The sequence below is a fragment of the Mus caroli genome, unplaced genomic scaffold (assembly GCF_978045245.1).
Source record: "Mus caroli unplaced genomic scaffold, Mus_caroli_1 scaffold_16, whole genome shotgun sequence".
In the NCBI taxonomy this organism is placed as follows: domain Eukaryota; kingdom Metazoa; phylum Chordata; class Mammalia; order Rodentia; family Muridae; genus Mus; species Mus caroli.
Genome location: NW_028227271.1, coordinates 7,924,778 through 7,930,880, shown reverse-complemented (window position 1 = coordinate 7,930,880; position 6,103 = coordinate 7,924,778). Strand labels below are relative to the sequence as shown.

Genomic DNA, 6,103 nt, shown 5'->3' with positions numbered 1-6,103 from the left:
GCCCTTCCAAAGGACACAGGTTCAATTCCCAGCACCCACATGGCATCTCACAACTGCCTGTAACTCTGGTTGCAAGGGATATGACACCTTTACACCAATGCATATAAAATAAAATTAAATGGTTTTTAAAAACTAAGTAGCGCAGACACCATAAGGAGAAAAGCTAAACATAATTTCTTCTGTAAGTTATTTTATTCATGTTTTTAGTTACATCAAAATGATGGATTTCAGTATAAGTCCATATTTGTATGCACATCAATAATTGTGCTTTCATATTTGCTTGCTGTTATCCTCCCAGTCCTTCCTGTTTCTTCTCATTGGTCTCCATCCCTCAAAGAGCCCTTGTCTGCTTTTATATTACACACAGAGAGAGAGAGAGAGAGAGAGAGAGAGAGAGAGAGAGAGAGACTTAAATCAAGATTCCTCATAAGAAGCATGCAATGTTTTATCTCTCTTTTTTTGCAATGTTTTATGTTTTAACCTCCAGTTACAAAGTGATTTTAATATTTCTAGAATAATGAATCTCAGTTTTTAATTTTTCTTCCCATTATTGGCTGATAAGGAGAATTTTACATTTTAATTTAAATTCTCCCCAGTGTAGAAAATCAAGTACTAAGAAATAAAAGTACTCCTTCGCCAGAAAGGGCTAAGCTATGAATACCACAAGGTTAGAATCTGGGGTCTTTTTCGCTCCTCAAGGACCAAAATTTGCCTTTAAGGGGTGCTGTGTTGTCCCCATTGGAGACACACTTTAGAGTGACAGATGCGGACAACAGAAGAGTCTGGTCAAGAGCCCCGTGACAATTAGTAACGCTCCTATTCACATTGTAAATAAATATGTATGGAGAAGTTTGTCAGTGTTAATGATGGCCTGAGTTATGCCTGTAGCTCAGACTCTGCCTCTAATTAAGGCCCTTACAGCACATTTACTTGAAGGAAGCAACGTGGTTGTCTTGTTAAACTGCAGTTGGAATGTAAATTACTAAAACAATCTCCTACACACACGGAACACAGCTATGTGGGCTGGAAAGAGAGGATAGGATTAAGACTGTGTCATCTTATCCGCATCAACCCCCCCCCGTGGCCCGCAGAGCACAGGCTGGGACCCCTTGGTTTCCTAGCGCACTCTCCCCAGCATCCTAAGTCTTCGGCTCCGTCTATACCCGTAACTCTCCTTGTCTCTGTTCCTGGCCCACATCCCTTTTCTCACCTCTGGATCCATTTATCGAACCGCCAACCAATGCGACTGCGCAGATTTCCTCTGGTAAGTGTCGACAGACTATATCCCATGCTGAATTTGTTCTTCGACTTTCGCCTTCTACAGCCTCAGTGGCTATGAACCACCAATCAGACAACAGCTCTGAACCTTTTTCTAATTCCGTGCATCAGCTTTGAGATGCCACCAACTTTAGCACCTGGACTGTGCAACAAACCATGATCCCACGTGATCACTCGAAAAGATGAACAGCGCTCTCTTAGAATAACTAAAATGCAAGTTGCATCCAAATCAAAACGTTTTCGCGTTCGGCATCTACAGCAGTGGTTCTCAACCTTCCTAAGACCATGAGCCATCAATATATAATCATGTGGTGGTGGTGGTACCCCCCCACCCCACCATAAAACTGTTTTTGTTGCTACTTTATAACTGTAATTTTACTCCTGGTATGAACCGTAATATGTCCGGTATTTCCCCTGGTCTTAGGTGAGCCCTGTGAGAGGGTCACCTGACCCCCAGGTTGAGAAGCACTGACGTAAGTTCTTTTCCTTAGGATCGTGTTTGAATTAGACTTTCCCACAGTGACTATTATCTTTCAGTTGTCTATAAGCACTCTCACCCTTCCTAAGAAGATGGAATTCTTTTTCCGTCGAATTCAGGGGATCTTCTGAATAGATTCGACTTGCCCGTCACAGCCAGCCAATCTGAAGACACGCCTACTTTTGTCTGTCCATCAGGAAAATTTTACAGGTGTTCTCTGTTCCTTTGCTCCCACTAAAGTGACTTATACATCCCTATAGAAGTCACCAGTCAAATCAACACTGCGATTATATGTTTGTATATTTGACTGTATCCTATAATCTTTCCTCTCGAATGAATGTACCTTGATTCATTCTAGAATAACTGAATGACAGCATATAGGTCAACAGTAAATGGCTGGCCAGGGGATCTAGCAAATAAGTAAGTTCTCCTTTATATTCTCATCCTCCAAGTAAGACTCGAGGTTTAACAAAATGTATTTTGGGAGTATAATTACATGAATTCTAAAACTGGCCTAAAGAGAAATGTCATTAGCTTTCTAATGAAGCGCGGAAACTTTAGTGAGAGGAAAATTCTGCTCCTAGGATGATTCTAAACTGAACAACATCCTAAAAGTAAAATTACCTTTATTTTTTAACTCATATTCTATAAATGACCCATGTTTGTGCATATATATGTATATATATACCTTTTTAAAGCATATGTACACTTTTAAATATATTATATATTTATATAATATATATATAATTTATAAAGTGTATAATATATAAAATATATAAACTTTTAAAAGGCATATGTACCTTATATTATATTATTATACTATATTATAAATTATTATATTTGTTAATATGATACATAATACATATAATCAATAATATATATTATTCATATATATATAATATGTATCTTAGTAATACTATTCTTGGCAAAATCAGCTTTACTAAAAATTATACACAGTTGATTTTCAAGCCTGTAGCTTACAGATAGCATAATGCTAATCACAGCCTTTTATAAGATACAGGGACATACTGCATTTTGGCCAGAACACAGTATCTACAGTCTCACAGAAGCTATGAGCTATAGAAAAAGGTCACAGGTACTTGTAATATCAAAATGTGTCCCTCTTAGGCCATTTGAGTAGATACAAAGGCCTGCCATAATGTTTAAAAATCATTTTTGAAACTTTATTGATGAATCTCAAACAAAATCATAATATAATTAGTGAAAGGCAAAGGAAAACAAACATTAGAAAGCAAGAGAAGACCCTCAGTGAGTTGAAGACGTAGAATGCGAGCCATTCATTTCTGTGCCCTTTTAGAGCTTATACATAAATCTGGCCTCAAATGGAGCATGGCCAATACCTATCAACTCACAAGGGATACAGAAACACCAGTCAATTGATGTCTTCATCAAGTGCTTAGCCTTGTGCTGATTGCATCCTAGCCCATAGCTTATTCAAGGCAGTGAGACAAAGAACAAGCTGAAGGCCACAGCTAATCGTAGCAACCCCAATATGTCTTACCTGCTGCTGAACAGTGCGCTTCTCTTCTGTACTGAGACGGCTGCGTCTAAAGACAGCAGAAACAGCGACTTAACTTCAGTCTGCCAGGCCCAGGCACAGAATTTAACCAGGAAATTAATCGATGTTTTACATGAATATCTAGAAATTGGTATGTCAATAATTCTAGAGAAAAGATCGTTTCTAATTTCTGAAAACTGGAAGGGCCACCGTTTAGCACCAGCTAATAGAATCACATTCCTAACTTCAGTAAAAAGCAGACAGCAAAGGATAAAAGCCCTTACCGAGGCTCAGGATGTAGCTCCAAGAGAAAGTGTGCGCTTGCACGGCACAGTCCTCCGAGCAACGTCCGGCACAGAAAGAAAAATAAATACCACAAAGCAATATCAAATGTTTGCCTTTTGAGAGAGGGTCTTTCTCTGTAGCTATGACTGGCCTGGAACTCACTCTCTACAGCAGGCTGGCCTTGAACTCAGAGATTTGCCTCCGAGTTGCAGGAATTATAAGCATGTACAACCATGCCGCACAACAGCCAACTTGTATTGAGAGTCACTCGTCCACCACTGAGAAGGGTGGGAGGCTCTTTCGGGGCTCCCATTTACCCTAAGATGCTTTCTTTGAATAGTTACACAATGTGGACGCTAATATTGACAATGAGTTATACCTTGGCATGGCATCTACAAATGTGAGGGACACTAACCGTAGCGTATAAGCTTAGAACAAGGCGTAGGAAGAATGAATGGAATTCTTTCACGTTTAAGATCTTATATGACGACATCCCGGCATCTTCTTTAGTCACTGGATACCTAAGCTAAATTCAGGCCCTCTTGTGTTTATTAGACCCTTTATTTCATACAGTTATAAACTCATAGTATGACTTTCTGAAGTGTACAAAGGAGAAATAATCTCAAACTTAATTTCTGACCCCAAACCCTCACAACACAGATAACGTCAGACACCTAATATATGAGGCCTTTTTTTTTTTTCCTCCATACACTAAGCAAGTAAGAAAATTTGCAACCGCCACCCGGGGTATCACCAACACACCTCAGTTCTGACACCACCGACCTGGTGGCAGCATCAGGTATCACAGGGTTAATACGCACGCAGCCCCACCCATCTTTGCTTGCCCATCATAAGACACAGGTTGTTTGACCTGCTACAGATAATGGCTTCTGTAACTCCCTCTGCAGATCCTATTAACTCGTTCAAGAGGCTCACAGAACTTAGGGATGTTCTCATGCCTACTGGTTTATTATCAACGCAAGAGGAGATGATGAGGTGCATAGGGTAAGAAGTGTATTGCAGACATTGGAGCATCTATATCCTCTCCAGATGTGCCATGCTCAGGGAACCTACAAGGCTCCACTATCCAGAGGCCTTAGGAAGCCTGTCCTTCTCGTTCTTATGGAGCTACAGCTTGCCTTAGGGGAAAAGTTAGGAACCATGGGCTACAGCCCTGCCCAGATACAGTTGTCTGTCTATGTGTGCCATCATACCACAGGTTCCAAGTTCATAAAGCAATAAGAGACTCCCTTCTAAGCTTCCTTTACATGTTCCCTTACATCACTGGCTAGAGTTTTTTTTTTTTGTCTGTTAAGGAGAAATTTTGCCAAAGTAGAACATATAACAGTCCTTAGGATAAAGTGCAGCTTAAAAGAGTTTTTAACTATTACTCCTAGAGTTCGTCAGACAAGACCTACTCCTCAAAGCACACAGGATACTTTAAGGTCTTAAATTTTCAGAAAGTAAAATGTAGATGCCCCGTGTGTCATCTACTCCCGGCTCCCAAAACCACAGCTGATCCGGAGCGCAGACCGAGCCGAATGCAGAAAGGTTACAGAAATAATGGCTTTTTTGTCTGCTTTTAAAAGAGTTATGTTATCAGAATAGACGGACCAAATCTAGCCTTATCCACGGTTGTTGTGAATGGGCCTGCTGCTGTTCTTGTGAACCAATCCCCTAATAAATAAAGGAACCAATCACTGGGCGAGTAGGAGGGGCTTCCAGTTTGGATGGAGGAAGAGAGGACGCAGGAAAGAGGCACTTTTGGATGGGGATAGCGTGAGGACTGAAGGTAGCTACAAGTGTCTCTCGGGTTCAAAGGCGGCTCCATTAGGATTCACCACCCGAAGACTTAGACTTAATAAGGTTTACGAGATTAGGATTTTAGTTGTTGCGCCCAGCATCGTTTCTGAACTAAGTTTGTGTGGTGTTTTCCTTCATGGGACAGCTTGTCTGGGTTCAAGAGAAAAAGATATGGTGGCAAAGCGTGGGTTTGCCTGAGGTGCACCACAAAGGCCATGGGGGTTTTGAAGCATGGGGCTGGCGTGGTAACGACCGGCCAGAGGGAACTTAGAGAGCGGGGTGGCAAGACTGTGGAGCTCTGAGTCAGAATCTCTACGAGATAAAAACGGGTCGGCCATTGCCCGCCAGTGCATGGTCATCCAGGCCACTGAGGTAGAGAGTTACCAGCCAAAGCGTGGGAACATTCCAGTTCGTTTTTTAAATATTTTCTGCTACACATGGCAATAACATTCTGGTTTGAATAGAAAAAAATCACCCATAGGCTCAGGAATTTGAATGCTTGGTCACCAGTTGGAGGTTGAGAGTTTATCACAGTGGTTCTCAACCTTTGGGTCACAACCCCTTGTTGGGGGAGGGGGTTGTCAAAGAATATTTTCACAGGGGTCACCTAAAACCATTGGAAAACCCGGGTATGTATATTATAATTCATAGCAGTAGTGCAATTATGGTTATAAAATAGCAACAAAATAATTGTGTGGTTGGGTGTCACCCTAACGTGAGGAACTGTATTAAAGGGTCGC

At 41.1% G+C, this 6,103-nt stretch overlaps 1 long non-coding RNA gene across 1 annotated transcript; it reads right to left on the bottom strand.

Annotated features, from left to right (window-relative positions):
• Positions 1-249: 249 nt before the first annotated feature.
• Positions 250-3,605, bottom strand: LOC147000712 (uncharacterized). The gene is made up of 5 exons (XR_015045655.1): positions 3,560-3,605; positions 3,279-3,324; positions 1,211-1,484; positions 931-1,023; positions 250-349 (listed from the first exon to the last, which is right to left on the bottom strand). It is a non-coding gene; the product is annotated as an uncharacterized LOC147000712 (long non-coding RNA).
• Positions 3,606-6,103: the final 2,498 nt, after the last annotated feature.